The following is a 22,500-nucleotide window of genomic DNA, read 5'->3' on the forward strand; positions in this document are numbered from 1 at the left end:
GTGGAAAGGGCAGGTGTCCACCACTGAGAAAAGAGTGGGGTTTTTAGGATAAAGATGGATGAGCAGAGGTGTGTTCATCAGACAGAGCCTCCAAAAGTCTGGACAAAGAGGAATGTGAGGTATCTTGTGATGTAAAGCTTTTTGGCAAAATGAGACTTGATCCAGACCTGTTGTTGTGAGTAACATCAGAGGAAGAGGCTGTATTGCTGTTCAGCAATTCTGTGCTTTGCCAAGGGGGGATTTGGGACATGGAGACTGGTGAGAACCGTGGGCTGTCAATGGACTCCTTGCTCTGGCATTGTGGACAGAGGCTGGGAAAACAGCAGATGTTTTTGCCCATGTGTGAAAGCTTGGCCCTCCTGACTCTGAGAGGGAGGTGGCAGTGCCTTGGGGCATGGTTTCTGTGAAGTCACATGCAAATTTATCCTTCCTGAGAGTGGTGTTCTGTGAGCTTCCTTAGTGGTTCAGCCCACCAGTTTGCTACAAAAACCCTTTTTGTTGCAGTAAAATACATATTGTTCTTACACTTAAAAAAAAAAATAGCTTTTTTGAGATGTTGCAATATAGTATAGAGTCCAAACAAATAATTAACAAAATGTGCTTAGCTTGTTTTTCTGTGATATATAACAATGTGGGATAATTTCTTAAGGGGCAATGAATATGCTTAATGTATTTTGATTTTATCAGATAGGATGGCTTTGGGTTTTTTTTTAAGAGAAGTCCCCATTTGCAGAACAATGGAGGAGTCTAGATGTAAGAGTAGCCTTATTTAAAATAAATAAAATGTTCTAGGGAATGTGTTGGTAGCCCAGCTGTTAGTTCTAGCTCTTGATTGAACACCATTCTGCAGTTGCATGGTCATATAGATGGCATCTTGTGATAAACAGGCTAATGTGAAACACATTTTAATATAAAATATATAAAATAGGAAAAAAAGAAGTGCATTTTCTCCTTCTCTTCATGAATTAACTCTCACTTGGTAGTTGTACTTACTTAAAAAAAAAAAAAAAAAAAAAAAGAGGCTTATAAGTCAAACACTTAACTCTGAACTTTTAAAAAACATTACCTTGTTCCTTAAAAAAGTCCTGTTCCTGGGCAGTTGCATGTGCTAAAGATGTTTGAACAGAAGCATAAACTTAGAGTAAGTTCTGCATCAAAAGAGGATTTATACACTCTAAGATGACTCAATGCAACTTAGATTTCTAAATGCTTTTCTCAGTGATATGAAATTCTCCAGGCACCCAGGTGCCTTAGGCAGGTGTCTGTCCTTGTAAGTCCAGGTAGTTCCATATGTACCCAGGACTAACACGTCCTTCTGCTCATGTCCAGAGCTACCAGGTTTTGAGTAATGGACCTCAGGGCTGAATGCAGGATTTGGGAGCTCAGCCAGATGCATAATAGATATTGCAAGACTCTGATCTTAGATGAGTGCTGTATTGGATGTAGGTAGAAGTGCTTTGTTTAATCAGGACTGTGGCACTCTAGGAAATTCTAGAATGATCATACACGTAATTCATTTTGCTTCTGTTCAGCATTTGTGAGTCCTGTATATTAGCCAATTGTGAAATATTTCGAAAACACATCATTGAAAGTAAGATTTCACATTTGTATTTTCCCCTAAGTGTATTTAACTGTTAATGAAAGCCATGGGACTGAAAGCTGTTGAGACAGAAATCTTATTCAGGAGACTGGAGCTGTAGTGCTCTCTGACTCATTTGATCCTCCCATGTCTCCTTTGGGATTCAACCATTTTTAAAAGGAATTACAGATAGCAGTAGAAGAATAGCTTTGTCACTGACTATTCATTCCATGGTATTTCAACATAGGGCACAGATTAATGTAATTTATTGTGCTGAATTTTGTTTTCGGACATCTGTTCAATATACCCGAACTCCTCCTCTATATGACTCTGAGGAGCCATCATTTGGTAGCAGCTAAAAAACATTGGGCTAGATATTCACTGGTGACTTGGAGGTATAACTCTTTATGCATTGGATCTCCAGTGCCCTGAGCTATCCAATTGTCTGTGTCAAATAACCCCAATGTGCCTTGTGTCAAATATTACTGATGTCACTATTGACATTGTGTCAAAAAATGTCATACCTAATGTCTGTCACTGAAGAATGGTGGCAGAGTCAAAATTTGACAAAAAACACTTAAGGACAGATAATGGAAGTAACGTGCATCTTTCTCATTCCCCTAACAGGGAACCAAGTGAATTGTGAGTGTCTGTTCAAATTTTCTTATGCTGGCCACATTTCGTGTTGCACATTTCTAGCTGCAGAAATTTCAGCTTTGAACTTCTTAAAAATATTGGTGAATGGGGGGGTTATTCAAAACAAACTTAAAATGACCCCAGCTAGCAGGCACAGCTGCAGCTGGTGTAGAGCAGCTCCAGGTTGGTCCAAGGCAGGAGATGGCATCAAATGCCCAATGCAGTGAGTCAGAGACACTGAGCCTTGACAATCACAGAGGAGAAAACAGGTCTGGTGACTCTCATTACACTTCCCTGTATTGTCTATATTGTATGTATAATTTATATTATTTTAAAGTGCTAAGGCTTTTTAAAATTTGAAACTTAGGATCACATCTTATGTGATATTAATTGGTTTTGAGAGAAGGTGTTGTTCCTATGGTTGCTTTCTTTAAACTTTTCTAAATGGCTTTATGATGCTAATTCCTCTGGATCTTCTTATAGTGTTCTAAAACTTTAAGGGCAGGATCTCTTGCCTGTGTGGATGTAGCAAAAAAAAAAAAAAACAACTTAAAACTGTCGCCAAAGAGAGTAATTTTCAAGCTCTTTTGCTAATGGAAATTATAGGATAATTTAAAATACACTGATGTGGATGTGTAGGTTTATTTTTTTTTTAAGAAGTTGAGTATTTTGTTTTTAATTAGTAGTATCTCTTGAGTCTCTCTGACTCATGGAATCAAGGTCTGTATCCCTTCAGAGGCAGCATCAGGAAGTTCTACTGTTCTCAGATTGGACTGTGAGCAGCAGCATCTGGCAAGAGTTTGGATTTGAGCAGACAACTTTAGTCATTCTAAAGTACTCCTGTTAAGTAGTAGTAGTAATAAAAATAAAATTACAGTGGACTGTAAAGCAACATTCTACTCTGCTCCTAATCAACTGCCTATAGTTTACACAAGCAGATGCCTCATGTTGCCCTGAAAGCCTCTGGACTCGTGTGAAGGAATGTCTCTTATGCTGTCCAGGCAGTGGGTGTGATTTGTTAGAGCCACGAGGTCAAATCTTCCCAAGCAGCAGAGAAATGCTGAGAGCCAGAGCTTGATGTGTGGGTCAGAAGGCTGACATGTCGTGAGCTGGTTTGGTTTTGCAGAGCTTTTCAGGAAGGGAAGGAGGTGGGTGCAGACAGTAAACATCCTAATGTCTGGGTCAACACACAGAATCAAACACTGCTGGGCTGCTGTGCCTGGGAGCACCTGCCCTGTGCCCTGCCTGAACTGGCTGCAGCTCAAAACCCCAGTGCACTGAGACTGTGGATCACCTGGGGCTGCAGTCCTGTGTGGGTTCTTAGACACATAATTTTTTTTTTTTTTTAAGTGCTCAGAATTTTGAATGCACACTAAAATTATGTTTCTGAAACATCTTTGCCTAAAACACAATACCAAATAGAAAATACAATGCTCTCAGATAATGAATAAAAGCTGGGCTGCAGGAAGAATAAAATCCTTCAGTAGAAATACTCAGGAAGGTACACAAAAACATAGAGGCAAATCATTTGCCTAATTATCAGCTAACTGGATGTAACAAACAAGGAATAAATCACTTTTTTGGCTTCATTATGTTAAATTAAAAAATCTAGTCCTGGGCATTTTACCTCTGAAATATACAGTATTTTCAACTTCAGAGCTGCCTACATTTCTCAAATAAGTGAAATGGCTCAGGTGATATTTAAGATGATTTTGTGTGATGATGAATAGCTCATTTACCATGTTACATTCAAACTCAGATCACATTGAAATGTGTGTTTGAAAGTCTGGATGAGTACATCTGGACTCACAGGCAGATTGTCTTCAAAACAGCAAACAAGAATCTTCCAAAGTTTTTATGGGAGCTTTCATTGTCTAGATCCTGAAAGACTCCTTCCCACTTACAGCCCTTCATTGGTTTGAGTATCCCATGTTCCCTTGTCACAAGAGACATCATCTGTTAGGGCCTTAAATATAGGCTTCTTTTGAATTAATAAATAACATAGGAGCTTTTCCTCCTCAGTCTTGGCCTCAAAAGTGACAAGCAGAGGAAACAAAGAAGGTGCTCAGCTCCACCTCTGTAGATCTTGGTTCCAATCTGAGTAGTGGGATGGAGCTAAAAGGAGTGAGTTTTCTTTTTATCCTTTAAAAAATTCCAGATATTAAAAAGTTTTGTTTCATTGGCCAAAATTCCTAAAGGTGTTCTGTTTGAATAAATAATACGTACTTTGAGATTTCTGAACTATTTTGCTTTTGAGACTCAGATGGAATGATGAAGTTGTAGGCTAAATGCTGTCTCCAGTTAAAAAAAGGGAAAAGACAACAAAAGGGGTGACTCCAGCAGGAGTGGGTGAGTAAATGTGCTCTACCAGAATAACTGAGCCTGATGCTCAGGATATTCACTTATCATGTGTGAAGCTAAATCCCTGAACTACCTTTTCAGAGCCAGGCATGAATGTAAGCCTCTCCCATTCAAGAGCAATTTCCTTATTTTATCCCCCTATAAGATTCCTATGGGTCCTTTGTTTTCCTTTTTCTTTTTTTTTCTGACCACTGCTTTTATGAAATACTGGTAATGCCTATTTGTTCTGTTCATTGTAGGGCATTCTGCTTCTGCCTGCTCTCTGCAGCAAAAGGATGAATTCTGAATTTATAGTAATTCTAAAAACATTAATTCCCATAAAAGTAGTTAATAGCCAGACTTCATGTTTGACAAAACACTTAGCACAGTCAAGTAAGATGGTTAAGTTTGTTTAATACACAAATATAGTATGTTTTTATGCATTTAGTTAAAAATTCTCTTCCTGCTATTTAGGAGTTTGCTAATGAAAATACCTGTATAAGAGTAATACATTAATGGTATTTACTAACATAAATATTTGCTTTCTAGAAGCACTGTTATACAAAATTCCTGAACTGCAGTCTAAGCAACTGCTGGAATGTTTGAGGTAAGAAACCTGACCTTTGGGGAGGATCAACATCAGGAAAACAGAGTTTCCACTGTTTGTGCCTTGTGTCCATAGTGAAGGGGCTTGGAATGGCAGGAAGGTGACTGACACATTGTGTCACTGCTGGACCCCAATGGAAAGTTCTCATCTTCATAACGACATTGGTAACAGAAAATATTTTGCATGAATTAAAGCATATCCTTGTACACTCAAAACAGTCAGTTTGTCAAGGTCCTTCTGCAACAGATAAGGGAAAATAAATAGAAAGAGACCTTCATTTATACTAAATGTTAGGAATTGCAAAACCTGTGTGGAAAAGAAGAATTTTGAGTCAGCTGTTGCTGAAGTTATGTTAGCTGGAGCTTAAAGCAGAACAAAAAAATCTTCTTTAAGGCATCTTTTCCACATAAACTCTGTGCCTTCTCCCTCAAACTACTTAGTTGCCAGCCATTATTGTCAAGTGCTTGCATTCCACATGCATCACAAGGTGTCTGTGTGGCTGCAGGTGGTGCTCAGGGACAGTCCTGGAGTGCAGTCAGGACACAGACAGACAGACAGACATGGACACATGGAAGGGTGAAGTTCCTCCAGCCCTTCCTCCACTGGAGGCTTCTCCAGGTGCTGGCTGAACATACAGGAACCTTCTCAAATACGAAACTCCCACAGGTTTATTCTCAGAAATGCAGGAGTTTGTCTGGTGTATTCAGGTGAGTGTTGACATGAGACTGGGGGCAGGAACAGTCAGCTGATAAAATTTTTCCAGGGTGGGCTTACAGTTGAGATCTGGAATGGAGATACACTTTATTTATGATGCCACTTCTCTTACTCTATTATTTTTTTTTAAGGATTTCTTTGCAAAGGGTCTTCTACTCTTTTTTTCTTCCTTAGCAAAGTACTCCTATTTAGCTTATTTATTTTTCAGCTCTAAAACATCAGCATTTTATAGATCTGAATTTCACAATGTGAGGATGATTGCTACGTACAATTTGCAAAATTGTGATTAACCAGCCCCTGTTTCGAGTCAGTTCTCCCTAATTCACAAAAGGCTTCCAAGAATAGTCTGCACAAAATTCAGTGTGCAAATTGTAGGGCAGATTTTTAGAGGGCAGTTTAAAGAATGAAGTCCTAAGGGTTTTATCTATATTTATATCTCTTGTTAAACCAAACTCTTATGTAAATGTTACAATCTGTAAATAACAAGCTGAGCCGCTTTCTTAAAGGAAAGATTGCATCCACATTTTTTGAGATTTGGCAAAATTATTAACTTGCACAATAGACTAATATACAAGTATATTTGGAAGCAACTAACGCTAGCCTGTGTCTTCATCTGTATTTTATGGATATTTAAAGGTTTAAGAATAGATAGACCTTTCATTTTCCTGTAAAAATTGTCTCAAATTGAAAAACACTGCCCTTAGTGATGGCTTGAAAAAAATGGAGATAGCTTTTGTATACTTTTACTTTTTATAGCCATTAATGTTGTAGTAAATCTTGTATTATTGTATACAGTCTAGATTATTCTTCATTCTTTTGCCTTTGGACAGGAAAGAAATTACTGGCTTCCATCAGTGTTATTGGCAATCCCCATATTCTGACATCTGTTCCTTTCTAAACATTTTACCAACCTTGATGAAATGTAGTTTAGTGTTAGAAGCTGACTTGAAGAAAAAATTGGATGATAAAAAAATAACATTGATTAAACACCAGAAGTAATTTACCAATGACTATCAATATTTTGATGGCCATCGCAGTTTATTGCAGAAAAGCCAGACATCTTATAGTAATTTTAATCATATATAAATCTTTGAATTAAACTGAATAAATGACTTCTCATTTTTTAAACAGAAGGATGAGAGACTGATTTTACCCAATTTTAATCAAACTCTTTGAGCCGCAGTCATGAGAATGTTTGGGGCATATTTTACAAATGCTGTGCAACACACAGCTCCCCAAATTAAAAATCTCAATTAATATTTTCTAATAGACAGTGGATATGTCAGTCCTGATGCTGTCCTTTCCATGGAGCAATGCTGGGATTTGCCCACTCTAGACCAGATGCTGGAGTGGGGGCACTCCAAGGGTGTGTGGTGGGTCTTGGTAAACCACCAGCTTTGTTCACTCCCCTTTTTTACTAACTGTGCTTCACTAAAGTACAGCAGAGCAATGAAAGACAAGTGATTATTTCCTCTCAGGTGCCAAGCACAGAGCAATTATGGTGGGTCTTCCCCCACTCCATGGGGTGTGCTGAGCTGCAGGAGGAGCCTTGCAAGAGGCTGTTGAGGGCTGGGGCCAAAGCAGGGGTGAGTGTTTCATTTCCAAAGATTGGAGCAAGTTAATTACTCAGTGAAGGAGGAGGTATGAACAATATCTTCTTGGCAAGGGAAGTATGTGGGAAATAAATTGAAAAGGACTGCTACAGAGAGTGTGTTCTGATATTGTGAGAGGTGGATAAACAAGAGGATGGGAAGGTCTGATTAGATATTTTCAGAAGCACTTAGCAACAGTGTCAGTGGAGCAGTTGAAATTCATGGACTAGGAATGTTTGGAAGCAGAGTTTGGGCAATACTAAACTACAAGCCCCGTGCCCTGTGCATGGATTCTCCCTGCAAGGTTTTCAGTGAAGCTGTAATACTTCACAAGGGTGAGGAAGACACATTTCTCCAGCACTGTGTGTGTTATGGACCATTGAGGACAAAATGAAATTGCAATTCTTGATGAACTCACTTCATCACACCAAGATTTTCAAAGGTGGAATTACTCCTCTAGCAATAGGGTCTTAGAGGACTCCCAAGCTAGTTTTTGATTCCCTTACCTTTGAGAGAAACTTGAACCTTGGAGAGTTCAAGGTAGTTTCTGAGCTGTTTGAAGTGGAGGGGATTTGAGACATTTGTTTTCTCCATTTTACAGAAAGTTTTAATTTGAAGGAAAATTTTTCTAACATACCTCCTTTAGAAGCTTTACATTTATTACCAAAGCAGTTTTCCTTTAATTTCCCAAAAGTCATGTATGGTAGGAGTAACTGAGTGGTCTAGGTTAAAGGGGTGTATAAACTGACAATTTTTGTATTCTAGTACTCTGTGCTAATCATAAAAAATTTCATATGTTTCAGCCAGAGACCTCTCAGCAGGTTTTATAAATTCATTCAAAGATGAATGAATTCTCACAGTTCCTTGCTGAGGATATTTAGTAGAGTAACTAAACATTATAGACAAAATGTCACTTTTTGAAAGTGCATTGTTTTTCTTAAAGCTAATTTTTTTTTTTTTTTTTCCTTTTGAAAACAGGCAGGATTCAACTGCACTTACACAAGTACCTACCAGGAGTGCAGTCTGCTGGTCAGGAGACTGTTCTAGGAAATGGGATGACCCAGGTTCTGATCCATGTCATTCCCAAACCCGAGTGTCTCAGAGTTAATATATAAAAACAAGAATAAACCAATTTATTGGTTTATAACAAAATAACAGGACTTGGCTCTTCCCTGCTGTAGTGTGTTCCTGTAGCCACCAGGAGACGAAGATCTTCACTCTGTCTTCTTCCAACAAACTAAAGCCAATGTCTAAAAATTATTTTAATACAACTCCGTAAAACAAACTTTTTGAATCTATTTAAAAAAATTATACTTACCTCCCACAAAAAAACCCACAAAACCCCGCAACAAAAAACCACAAACACAAACCCACTGAAAAACAAAACAAAACACCAACAAAAAAAACCCCCAAACAAAACCGACCAACCAAAAAAAAAAAAAAAAAAGACAGAAATTAAAGAGACATGAAAGAAAATTGCCATTGTGTGGTCACATTTAGCATCTCTTGTTCATGGAGGGGGAAAAGAGAGGGAGACTCTGTTTCTCTGTTTGCCCCAGTGTCCCCCAGCTCAGGCAGCAGGAGCCTGGGGTTGGGCCAGAGTGCGAACTACCCCGGGCCATGCTCGCTCCTGTCAGACACAGAATGCCTGGTGGCCTTCCCCTGGTGGCCTTCCCCTAGCCTCTCCCAGCCTCCCTTTAACATATGGTTTCAAAGCTGTTGACGTTCACCTGCTCAGATATCTGTACAAACTACTAGTAGGAGCTACATAAATCTCTAACAGATGCACGCCTTCGCCCTGGGATTAATGCATTCTGCACTCGGACCCGTCAGCATCACACCCCTTCACAAAGGCATTTTATTTTTTCACTTGCTCATGTGGTGTACACCTGTGACATGCTGGCAATGCACTTGCTTGCAGTGAGAGAGCCCCTCAGGTTCAAAGCTATCCTTATATCTTTGTTCCTTTATGCGTGAACCTTTTGAGGTTTTCTCTTAGTGTTCAAAAGGCTTGAGCGTGGCATTACATCTTTAAAACCTCTCCTGACCCTTTTTTGAATATGCTGAATATAAAAGCAGAAACAAAGCAAGGAGAACTAGATAAATAGATGCAGGGAGACATCATAAGGGAAAAAAAAAATGCTCCTGAGCTTGCCAATATTACTTCATGGTTTTTATTGCAAACCTGTAAACTAACAATAGCCCACCACCTCACACAGCTGGGTGTGTGAATTGAAGGTGTGCTGAATGTGTGGGCTTTCCAAAGAGAGCACAATAACAGCAACACCTGTGCTAAGCCACTTTGCATTGATTTAATTTTATTTTTACAATATTGCAGTCCTTCTCTTTTTAGAAGTCTGTATAATGTGGAAAAAAGAGGACTTGTCAGGTTTAGTTTCAGTTTTAAGGCTTATCTCTCAAGGTTTGATGGACCTGTTAGAAAATCCTATGGATTTAGATGTACCAGACCAAATGTAGGATTGAGTCTTAAAACAGAGAAGAGATTGTTCATCCTGTGGACCCAGCCTTGCTAATGTACATTGGCTTTGGCTAACAGCCTTGCAGCCCAGTCCTGTTTTAGTTGCCAGTTACAGCAACAAAATGGTTAAGAAAAATACTAATAGTCTGTAAGTGTGTATCTTAAGGCACATCACTGATTTAAAATTATTAGTATTCAATAATTCATGGTTGTTTAATGAAATGACATATCAAATCAGAAAAAGTAGAAGTGAGAAATTTCTGTAACTTAATTCTCATCACTGCAGAACCACTAGATAGTAGTTACTATCACTGCTATTATTATCTGGTATCATAGATTAGCTTTAGTGTTATGTTTAATGTTAAATTTCAGATATAAAAACAAGATGCTTTTCAGTGCCAAAAATTCACTGTAACATTCTGGGGTATGAATCTGAGAATTATAAAGATGGGCATCATTTTAAAATTTAAGCATACCTCCTTGGTCACTTTGTCAGCAGTATAAATGGGTCCAAGGGTTGCCCACAGGGCTAGTTAACCTTTTCTCCTTTAACAGCAGCTGAATTTGAGGTTCTTTTTCACCTAAGTACCTACCAATTTATGTCTGTAATTCCTATTAATTCTGAGTCGCTCTTTCTTACACTGTTGTTACTTGAAATGGAAAATATTGGTTACAGTCCAAGAGAAAAATTTATAGCCTGTCATTGCAGCCTTGTGCTATTTCAATATAATAATACAAATGCATTCCCTCTTTGTGATAAGTGTATTTTTCCTTTTACTTTCTCATGCGATGTTCAGACCCTTTCCAGACTTACTTTGTCTCTGTGATCCCAGAGATTATAAATGCTCAAGAAGCCTTTAAAGATATTTGTTACCCTTTGAAACAAGGGAAGCAGACTCTCTTGTTCTCTGTCACACTCAGGCTAGGGCTGCAGAAGGCAATTTTCATCTTGTGTAGCTAAAAGCTGGGGCTTGTGTTACTTTCCTGTTAGGTCACCTTATAAGCTTGTGGATATATTCCTACATTTTTATGGGAAACTAAGCATCCTCCAGTGTTAAGGAAAGTAGAGAAAGTTTTCTGGTCCCAATAAAATTCCTGTTGATGTGTTTAGTGACACAGAGATGGGGCTTAGGAACACAGAAGTGCTGCTTGTTTTAGAAGTGAGAAGGAGACCCACTGGAAAAAAATTTCTTTCCAGTAATCAAGGGAAGATGGGAGTCTCGCAGCAGTAATGCGGACTCCTCTAATTACCACTTCCAAGTTATTAGCATCTGGAGCCCTTTTTCCCTTTCCTATCTAGCAATTAGAGAATTGGATAGATTAGTGTGTTGCAGAAGCTGAGAGTGGACTAAGTTTCTCTCTGTTGGCACTTGGTTGTTTGCTGAAATTAATACTTTTAGCCGAAGTCCAGACTTTTTACCTGCTCTTGAATCCCAGGCTGTTCTCTTCATAGATAATGTATATTCAAGAACCACATAAATTGTTTATTTATTTCTCTGTTCCCTGCCCCCACCAGAGAAAAAGAAACAGATCTTAAAAGGCCAAAGAAAACCAGTCAGACACATGTTTTGCACATGAAGAATCACGTCTATAGTAAAATAGGATCCATATGTGTGTTTTGGATGTGAGCATCAATGCTCGGTTTAGCTTTGCCCACATGCCAGGGTGTATGTGCTGCTGCTGAAAGCTCAGAATTTTCTTGCTAAATCACACACAAAATTTGAACTTGAGGTTGCATTAATGTCATAAGTTCATAGTTTTCTGTTGTTTCTTTCCCCATGTATAGTGTCCTTTGTTTATAACTCAAATCCTCTCAAGATTAAACTTTAAAAAGACTCAGTGATTTAATGGACTTAGGATCAGATTCTAACCTCCAGCATGAAACAAGCCTGTCTGTAGCACTCAATAGCAATAAGGGATTGTTTGCAGTTGTGAAGCAATGACCGCCAAACATTATTCAGAAAAAAAGATGCTGGGACTAATTTTTCCATGGATGAAATATTCAGATGAATGTTAAAAAAACTGCGTAACAATAGACGGTGACATACACAAAGGGTAAAAGAGAAATTACTATCTTTCCAACATAACACTGCACTAATTTTTTTCTTTTCCCCACTACCATAAATATCTTCACTTCACCTTCGCGTATTTCTTTATGTAAAGTCTTTTTCTATCTTGTACATATGTCCTGCAGAAGGATCGAAAACTGTCCTGCTTGAATCTGTTTGTAGTTTTAAAATTTATAAAGATAATTGACTTTTCAGTTCATCTTCCAACTTTTGGACTTGTTTATGCATATACATTAATTTTATTCCTTCCTTGCACTTTCCTCCAAATAAGAGCTATCGTGTAAATTTAAGAACAGATCTTTGCTGTTGCTCAGGTACTTTGTACTCCTCTGGTAGTGGAAAACATCTGTGACTTCCCTGGCCTCCAGAGGATTTGAAATACCTTCTTTAGACAATCCTCAGCAAGTGGCAGCAGTAGCAACAGTGTCCCAGTACATTTTTTATCTCTCTGAGGATATGCTTGGAGCAGGGGGAACAACCTGTGACTCTGATTAGTTCCTGGTCTGGCAAAACAAGATGAACTGACCAGGGAGCAGTTCTGAATCTTCTTCTACTGCAAGTTGTTAGTAGGGAATCTAAAAATTATTTTGGAGACCAGTGCTATCACATCTCAGTTATTTTCAGGGAATAGGAAATGAGGTTCAGATTTTAAATATGTAAATACCCTTCCTGTTTCTGCACAGAGTTTAGATGTTTTGTGGCACTAAAGCCATGTAATACAAACAAATCAAATTTGAAAGTAAGTAATGCTCCAAGCAAAAGGGGGTTGAGGAGGGGAGAGATGTCTTTGTGGCATTTATTTTCTTGATTCTCTATCCTTGTCATCATGGCCTTGATCCTGAAAGATATAGCAAGCTGCTTGCTACTAGCACTTTGTTAAATAGTAACTTTTGAACCTTCCTTCTGGGGTTAGGTGATCAATTGCTTTGTAAAGAAAACAGGGTGTTATTTCAAAAGCTGTGTTTTATTTTCATTTATAATTATCTCCACATCAGTCTTCAATCTGGAATCTTGAATTGGCCACATATGCACACTGACTTGCATGTAAAAGATATGTGACAGCAGCCACGTGATGCTCCCATACCATAATTATTCTTCATACCAGGCTCCCAGTCCTTGAGAGATGTGAAAAATCTACAAGAAAGCCAGTTTGAGTGTACCTAAGGGACTCAGAACTCAGCTCAGATTTTTATGTCATCGATAAATAGATTTTTTAAGAAAAGGAAAGGAAGTGCCTTTTAACTTCTTATTGTCTTACCTTTGTATTAGAGAGCAGTTTCTTAAAACAGCAGACCCACAGAAGGAATGCCATCAGCTGGAAATCTGGTCCATGTGAGTGTTTTCGTGAGTTGTTCTTGCATCTTCCCCTAAATGTTCTTGTTAAGTTTTGTGGTTTAACAATCATCTCTCAAATTCTTCTATGGAATGTATATTCCCCTCATCTGTTGCATAAGAAATCCATATGAAGAGGGCTTTGATTTTTCAGAGGGGAAATGGTTAATCTGGTTTTACTGAAGTGCTATTGCTTGCACAAAAAGTACATGTATAAAATACATAGAAATAGCTTCATTTTCTATCAGGTGACCTGAATATCTTATCTATACATAGGTTATTTAAGAAGCATATACATATTTTCGTATCTAAGTTGACTTTTTAAAAACTTGTCTTGACTCCATAAGAAATCCATATACCTCAGCTAATAATCTTTTCAGCCACAGTAGATCCCAGGGAGTTACACAGGACTGAGCATTATGTCATGACTATAACTGTAAAATGCAATTGAAAATAAGGTTAAAGGAGATCAATCCAAGTAAAAATAAGAAAAAAAAAAAGAGAAAATACTATGGCTGCTCAACAGCCTGATCTCATGAGAGATCAGCATCAGGTGGGCGTTCCTTTCATTCTGACAGGATGTGCCTCCTTGCAATGGTGCTGCAGATAAATTCACAGAGATGTCTTTAGAAACACAAACACCAGTGAACTCCCACAGGAAACCTTGGTTCCATACCCTCCTATAGAGGGTAAGTGCCATATTGTGACCCTGCAGGACCCCTCTGGCAGGTGACAGAGCCCCACATTGTGCCTGCAGCCCCGGCGCTGCGGAGGCCAAGCGGAGCCGTCGGAGGACGACATCAGCAAATCAGTGGCTAATAAAGACAGGCAGCAGCAGCAGCAGCAGTGTTGGCCTTCTCCACAGCAGGGTACCACAGATGTTTCAGATAACAAAGTGAGCTTCGCTGACAGAACATGTGTGTAATATATAAAATAATGGGAACCGAAAGAGGGGGGAAAAAAGAGGCCACTCCAATCCACCCATGTAAAAATGTTTTTTATTTATAAGTGAGCAGCTGAATGCGAATGTTGTCTGCTCCCAAAGAAGTAAAAAAATAGCAGGCTGATGTGGATGAGAGACTTCACATGGTTTCTAGCAAAATAGACTGTGCATTGAAATCTTTTTCATGTCCTTAGGGTGGGTCCAGACCTCCAGCTGGGGCAAATCCATGTAGTTTTATTTTCTAGCAATTGTATTTTTTTTACCTCCTCTGATGATATGTCTGTGCTGTGGCGGGGGGGGGATTATGACCAAAGTTTCCTGTATAACACTGTAGTACACTGGACAGTTTTTGGACAGGACCAACTTTACCAAATAGCTGCTACACTGAGGATTTTTGCAGAGTGGACCTAGAATATGCAGTGATGTTCCACAACTACCTGGAAAAAAATTCCATGACCAGCTCTCAAGTAAGATAATTAGCTGTGAACTGGAAGAATTACAGCAGAAATCCCTGTTTTTATGATATAATAGGCTTACCCTCTACTGTTCAAGTGTCCCAAAGTAATAAAATCAACCTCATAGTTGAGGAATCCTTGGGTGAAGGAGACTTTCACAGGTCTTTTCTGCACTGCTCCCAAGGGCATGAACAAGGAGCGTGGATGGGGCACCCTAGAAATTGTGGGGTCACGCATTGCTGGTAGTTGGTGAGAAGTCACTGTGTGCAAGGGCTCCTGTTGACTCTGTGTGTGGAACTCTGCTGAGTAAAGGTTTGTAAACAGGCCAGGAAGAGGATCTGGAATGCCTGGTCGTGCCCCTCCATGCCCTCTCCATGGCTGTGCTGCACAGCCAGCGCTCAGACCCCGTGGGTGAGAGCCCCAGGGGTGCAGCTTGTTAGCCTGCTTTTGAACAGTAACACACAATGGGATTCTGCAGCGTGGAACAGGAAGCTCCTATCAGAGGCTAATAAATGTTTCCTTGTAAAATGGGGAGATGCTTATGTGAGTCCAGATATAAAGTGAAAGTAAGACAGGCCTCAGAGGAATTACTGAGGTAATAAATGTACTTACTAGGGCAGTGTGTGCCAGAGCAAGACAGAAATGGGCTAAGACCAGAAGAAAATTAGAACCTCAAGTGCAAGAAGTTCAGTGGTCAGATGAAATTCAACCCATTCCTCTGAGAAAAGAGTGTCTGCCCTGACTTGATTATCTGGGATTGGTATGGCAAATGAGAAGAACAGCAGTGTAGGATTTCTGCCATGTGTCCTGCTTTAAGCAGTAAGACATGAACACAGAATATGGTAACCAGCTGAAGGAGGATTTGGCTCTCAGCATATGCATATTTTATGTAGAGATTGTGCTGCTGCAGCTCCAGCACCTCAATGGGTCAGAGTCTGGTGGTGTGTCAGATTATTTTGGCATGTGGCTCGGCATCGCAGGGTGGCCAAAATCCTTTGGGACTGCCTGTGGGATCTGTGGTTTGGCCCAGCACAATGCCCCTCTGCATGTGCAGAACAGAGTCATCTAAGCAGTGAGAGGTGAGGGCACTCAAACACTCACTGGAAAATCAACATGGAATCAGAGGTGTATGATCTACAGTAGATGTTTCTGTGGCTGAAATGTAAATACAGGTTAGGCAGATTGCTCAAAAAAATCTTGTGGCTATATATGTGCTATGGTCACTTTATCAAGGTTTAAAATCTTAGTGTTTCTCTAATGTCAGGTATGTAAAATCATGACTTCTATAATGTATTCCCTAACTGAAGAAGGTAAAAAAAAAAAGAAAATCCAGATTATTTAAAAAAATTTTTTTTAAATGAAGTACTTTTTTCTTCTCTGAGCACCATCTTATAATTGAGATCCACCTTGAACATGCCAAGGTCATAATTCAAGACACAGAATATGCTCAGGAAGCTGCCCAACAAGATACCTTTATTCAGCCAAATTGGAAAACTTGTGTGTAACCCAAAAGATCAGAATAGAGTCCTTATTGAGCAAGGTTAGGAAGGATAGAAACAATCGGCTTATATAGAGTATTTTTACTTCATAGGAATGTGGTTCTGATTGCTGAAAATGTATCCTTTGCATGAAGTACAAGCATAATCCTATGCCTACTTTTCCCTTTGAGTAAAAGTATGCTTAATAGCAATTTCAGGGGGAAAAAATCTATTTAAAGCCTGTTGAGCAGAATATCCACTTATAGAGGGAAGCTATAAGTGAATAATGTTAATGGAGTTCTGTTTTGTAAAATGCATAGGACAACTAATAGAATCAAGCTCCTATAACAGTGAATGATTGAATTACATTTAAGAGAGTACCTAATTTATGACCTTTAATGATAGTTTTATAGTTGTCTGTTTTTGTCAATCCTAGACCATCTTCATACAAAATTTTTAGAAATCTCATCTCTCACTTTATACTATGGTCAGAGGACCTTTTTTGCTATTGTATGCCAGTAGTTCCATTAAAACATTTAAGTAGGCTAATTACTGAAAGAAAAAAATTGCTTTCTGGAGAAAATTAATATACCTGTTTATTAGTGTAGGAGAAGTTCTTAATCTGGGAATAAATTTTGAACAATAGTGATGAAGAATGACCCGACCCAGGACCTTCTCAGAAAAATAAATGAAGCCCTAAAAGCACCAATTATTGAGCATTTTTTTCCTCCAAAGAGTGGATTTTTTAAAAATAGAAGTTTGTGTGTAACTTCCGCCAATCATTGAGATGTTATGTACAGGAAGATGAAGTTTTATACTCTATCATTTTTTTTCCTCCCATTTATTTTTACAGTATGTGTTTGTTTTATTGCTGTGAAACTCTGATTCAGTGTTATTTTGTGCAAAGGAACCTCTCAAATTTACTGCACACTTCATTAAAACTGTTTGTACTTTTATCAGTTTTAAAGAGGCTGCTCTTGCAGTCATTTGATGCTGATTTTGCCTTGCACTGTTCAGGAAAGTCAAGTGAATTTGAGAGCCCCTCCATGTAGCATTGGGATTTATACAGAGATTCTGTGTGGGAATACCTTTCCATAACTCTCTGTTAAGTTTTACATCATTCCTTAAAACATTCTACAGTTTTGTTAGCTTTTGTGCTGTAGGGTTCTGCCTGCTGTGCCGTCATTCATGGCTCATCCTAAAAGAAGGCAGAGAACAAAGGTGGAATAAGCTGCTAATCTTCTGGATCAGCCAGATGTTATTCAGTGGTGTGTGGGAATTTCAGGCACTGATCCTCAAGGAACAGGGGTGCACAGAGGGGCTGTGAGGCTGCCAGGAGCAGTCACTTCCTTGGGGTACCCTGCTTGCCAGAGCGCTGCTGCGTCACGCTGCCTTAATTGTGGCTTTTGCCTGCTGGGTGCAATGGAGCCCTCTGTGGAGCATCACATTTCCAGAGAGCTACAAATGGAATTGGCTACTTTAAGAATGCAATCATTTGATTAATTTTTTTTTTTTTAAGATCAGTTTAGCAAGGAGAGGACTTTCTAGGTCTTGCTCGTTTGCTGTGAAAGCTCAGTGCTGTAGCTCTGTCTGAGTTCCCATTGAGGTAATCTCAAAATTCTTACTGCTGCAGAATCAGAGCCAAAAGGGCTGGACTGCATATGTGCAGCTAAGGAACAGACTAGAAAAAGGCTGTGAAATTTCTGTGGCTGATCATACTTATGGTTCTGTCCTTTACAATGTAAAGTAAAAAATGTATTGTTTTACACAGAAGCTCCATTATAGGTCAGGCCTTTTCTTAACCAGCCACTTGAGAGTGGCCCCACTTGACTCCCAACACAATTTACTCTGACCATTAGTTAAGGACTGTTCCTGCTCTGTCTGTGGTGTTCCCAGCTCCATATGGTAGTAGCTTAAGGCTGATCTAACAGTAAACAAGAAATGCAGTGTTTTGGTCACACAAAGGTGTGCGACTCAGTTTATAAAATTAAAGAAAAGATTAAATGCAGGGGAAACACTCTGTCTTTATTTCACATCAGATATGCCAGGAATTGGATGTTAGGTCTCGCCTCTTTTTGTCATGTTTGTTGGTTCATTATTTCAAAGTAAAACTCTTTTTCTTGGAGGGATTTTTTGTTATTTTATTCCTTCTTTTCTGAAAATGAAGTTCCTGCACTATACTGTATGTTCAGTATTCACAACAAGGAGAGATTCTGGCTTTGCCCCAAACTGCTGACAGTCTTGATACTTTTACAGTGAACATCTCTGGAGCACTGAGGAAGATTTTTGGAGGATGAGAGGGAATGTCAGGCTAAAGTACCGTAAATAATTTATAGACCTCAGATAATTGTCCTGTGACAGCTCCCAGTGCTTCCAGTTTCTTCCTACCTCCCCTATTTTCAGCTATCAGTTATAGAATCTTGACTTAATATTGCTAATTGCATAGTAAACAGAACAATATTGTTTGCCCCAAGACAGATTACCATTTCTCATTACAGAATTCACATAGACCACAAATCATTGATACCATCTCCACCAGTTATAATAAAGTTTATCTTCAATCTGATAAAAAGCATGTACTGAATAATAACTGTTGCTCTTATTGTAAGTGGTTTAAAAACATGCTTTTTTAAAAGCTGGGTAGTTCAGTGAAGTTGCAATTCTGCATTTGCCCTAGCCAAGAGAGGTGAGAGTTGGGGACAAAAATGGTCAGATTTGCAAGCATGACTCTGGGTGCAGTGTGTGTGGTGGCACTTGACAGCTGATGAACCTCTTACTGTTATCACAGTCAGCTAAACACAGTCAGTCCCACTTTCCCTGCATTTATCTGTATTTGTGCTTGAACCCATTGTTCAGTGTGTTATGGATTTGCATCTTTAGTTATTTGTAGAGAATTAAAGTGCACTGGATGTTGTATGAAGGTTTATCTCTTCAGTTCAAATTCTAGAGATCCTCAATGGTCTGCAAGCTCCTGCCTCAATGCCTCAATGTCTTGAGATGAGCACTTGCACCTGCAGCAGTGCAAGGACAGGCACTAAATTCTTATGGATAACTACTTGAAAAAACAGGTTCATTTTACTTATGTCCCACCACACACTCATGGATGAAGAAGAAATAATTTAGTGTGACACAAACCACCAAAATCCATAAAGGGGATACCATGGCAGGAGTACGGATGCTGCAGCACTTTTCAGGTTTTTTTACAAAGGTTGAAATCTTCCAGTAGTGCATTTCAATGTGCCCTGGTAAATTTAGATGCTCCTTAGGGAGGTTAGTCTTTTAGCCCTGTATGTTTTTATGTCCTATATGCTGGGATGGAAGCAATTGCATCATTGGGTGTTGTTTTGAACAAGACTGGCCCAAATGTTAACTGTCACAGCTAAACTTTGCATTTTGCTACCTCCTTTCATTGAGATGAGGCTCAGCCAGCAAGTTCAGCTCTAAATACAAACCTCCTCAAAGCCTAGCTCTGCTCCTGAATCGGGGAAATGCTAGTTTGGTGAGAAGTCCTAAAATTTAGAGCCAGTTTTAAAGTTCATAAGTGATTTCATAAGACAACTGAAAATATTGTGCAAGTCCATCAGGGTTTGGACCAGGGTGTGTGAAGTTGTGATTGAATCAGGTTCTAGTGTAATTCTGTGGGGAAGCAGGGATTCTTTCAGAGTTGAACCCCAAACTCATTAAAATATTACAATAAAGTAATTAATGCACATGGCCACTAGACACTCTTAAAATGTAAATTTCACAGCTGTAAGAAATTAGATTTGTTTAAAAATAACAGAAGGCTCAAGTACAAATTATGGAGTAAAAGCCTATAAAATTTCAGACTTGGTTTTAAGGCACAGGCTTTTTATTTTTTTACTAGCTCATTTACTTCAGCACTAGTATTCAGAAACTGAATTCCTTGTCTGCCTTTTGCCTCTGAAATTGTAGTTAGGTACCAGTGCAGAGGTGATTAGTTGGAAAGTTTTCTTATCAAAATGTTGGACTTGAAGAACAAGGCAAAATTGGCAAGGAGCCTGTGCCCCACCTGAAGCCCCTCTTGTGTTCAGGAGGTGCAGGCACAGGTTCCCTGAATGCCTGTGTAAGTTATTTGCACAGCTGGGAGGACAGGTAGGAGCAGTTGTTGGGAACATTGCTTTTTCACTGCACATGAGTTTTGGCTGGCATGAACAGAACTTGGCCTTTAGGAACTACTCAAAGTGGTCAATGCCCTCAAATCATTCTGTGCCACACAGGCCAAGAAAATTGAAGTGGCTTCAAGGTTCAACAGCAATAGAGCCAACTGGATTTTTCAAGGGATGCTAACACGTGTCTTTTCAGTGCAGAGGCCTAATTCCAGATTCTCCAGCACTTTCTCATCCACTGGTGTTTACAAACATGGGCCTGACTATTATGCAAGAAAAGACTTTGACTAGCCAATGTTCAGCAGTGTATTTCAGTCTGCTTCCAGTTGAAGCAATGCTGAAATACAGGGCTCACCATGGACTCTTGGCACACCAGCTTCAGCAGAGTACTGAAATGGTTGAAGGAAGGAATTCCAGTCACAATATGTTCCAGATGAATCCTGTTGGAGATCCATTTCTAAATGTATGCTACGTGCCTAACTATTAAAAAGTTCAGATTATGACCCCTCTAATGTTATTTTAATGCTAGTTTTTAAAATGTAATTATAAATCAAATTGCATTTGAGATCTGAAGCTGGCAGTAGTGAGCTGGAACACTCTAAGAGCTGCTTTAAAAATAACCCCTCTCAAACTTTATTACTGGTTTCAGAAAGGGAAGTGCAAGTGGACTGGCCAGATTCATCCATGCTGTTCCTATCAGCAGACAGGACAACTTGCTAAGTGCCAGTTGTGTTCTGGTTTACAGAGACATAACATGGAGCTTTTATCTTTATCTGGAGATTGCATTTTCAGAGTTTGAATTGGAGCTTGAGTAGAAGACACAAGCTGATTTAAATTGTGTTTCCTCCTTTCTTTTCTTGTTCTTTACCATAGTAAATTTCCCTGAAAATTAAGACTTCTAAAACCTGTACAATAACCAAAAAGTTGAGAAAAGCAGGGAATTATTTGGGAAGTGCAAAATATTGGGCAACGCAAAGCAATTTCAGGGAAGAAATGCACTTAGTGACTGTTGTGCTGGTCAATGGTATCTGTATGAATGTAGTTAAAAATAAGGTCTGGAAAAGATACCAGAAGGACAGAGCTGAAAGAATGCAAGCATTCAGCAGGGTTGAAATGTTCTGTTCAAATAATGGCTATAATGATTTTGGTAACTTCATATTTCTTTTTCCCCCCTTTTAGTAAATGTAAATGTTTGCATTAGATACTCCTGTAACTTGCCTAAAAATTAACTAATCCACAAAGACAGTGCATTAGAAACTATAAGCTTTGAATTTCCATTTATATAGGTGTAGTTTAAAGGGGAGGAAGGAAGGGAAGAATAACTGGGTAGGTAGATCTGAACAAACAAGTCTCAGTGACTCCTTAGGTAAATTTTGGATTTTTTCTTTTTTCGTGAATGTGGAAAGTATTTATTCAGTATTACAGAACTCCACAGTGAATAATGCATTTTAAAAATCTTTATTCGTAGAGTTTTTGTTTAGATTATTTATAAATTTATAGTCATAGCTGGTTACCTAAATCATGTTATTTCTTCTGTTCCCTGATTGTATGAGTTACGTATTTACTTGATTCAATACACAATGTAAATTGTGAATGCTACAGCTGAACATACATCTCAGAATTTTTGTTTGGTTGCTCAGTTACATAAATCAGCCAGTTAGAAGAGGGAGGGGACATACCACATGATCTACTTAAGCAGCTAATACTTTAAAATTTTGAGATTATATATCTAGAAGTATACATTTTGACCACAGTATGTAGATTATATAAATTGAGTGGTATTATTTCTATTCCCTGATTAATGGTTGATGCTGTTACATCTACAGAATGAATGTCAATTCAAACTTCAATTTGAAATTTGAAGTCAATGAATATTTAAGCATTCATTCTAGATGTTGACTGTGAAGACATGCTAATATTGGTACAGCACATATGCTCCAAATTTTGCAGACAGACAAAAACAGAAAGTAGTTACGTGTTTCTAATGCTGTTAACTCAAAATTTTACTTTGAATTACAATGTTTTATAATATTTACTAAGGTCTCATTTTTACCCTGTTTTGCAGATGGAGAAACCAAGGCAAAGAGGTTAAAGGATCTCTCCTGAGCCCAGAGTGTGTTGATGTCTCTCCCCTCTCCCTAGACATGTG

The 22,500-nt window shown here is 38.8% G+C and overlaps 1 protein-coding gene across 12 annotated transcripts in view; it reads left to right on the top strand.

Annotated features, from left to right (window-relative positions):
* ZNF536 (zinc finger protein 536) overlaps positions 1-22,500 on the top strand; it is a 342,685-nt gene that overhangs the window by 78,736 nt on the left and 241,449 nt on the right. For 10 of the 12 annotated variants that reach the window (XM_079316181.1, XM_079316173.1, XM_079316177.1 and 7 more), the window contains one exon: positions 22,417-22,500. This exon is cut by the window's right edge and continues 34 nt beyond it. The gene's annotated coding sequence lies outside the window, so the exon portion shown is untranslated. Of the gene's footprint in view, positions 1-5,104; positions 5,163-22,416 lie in introns of all 12 variants that reach the window. The other 2 variants (XM_079316174.1, XM_079316175.1) reach the window with 1 other exon arrangement.

This window comes from Erithacus rubecula (genome assembly GCF_903797595.1).
Source record: "Erithacus rubecula genome assembly, chromosome: 12".
In the NCBI taxonomy this organism is placed as follows: Eukaryota; Metazoa; Chordata; class Aves; order Passeriformes; family Muscicapidae; genus Erithacus; species Erithacus rubecula.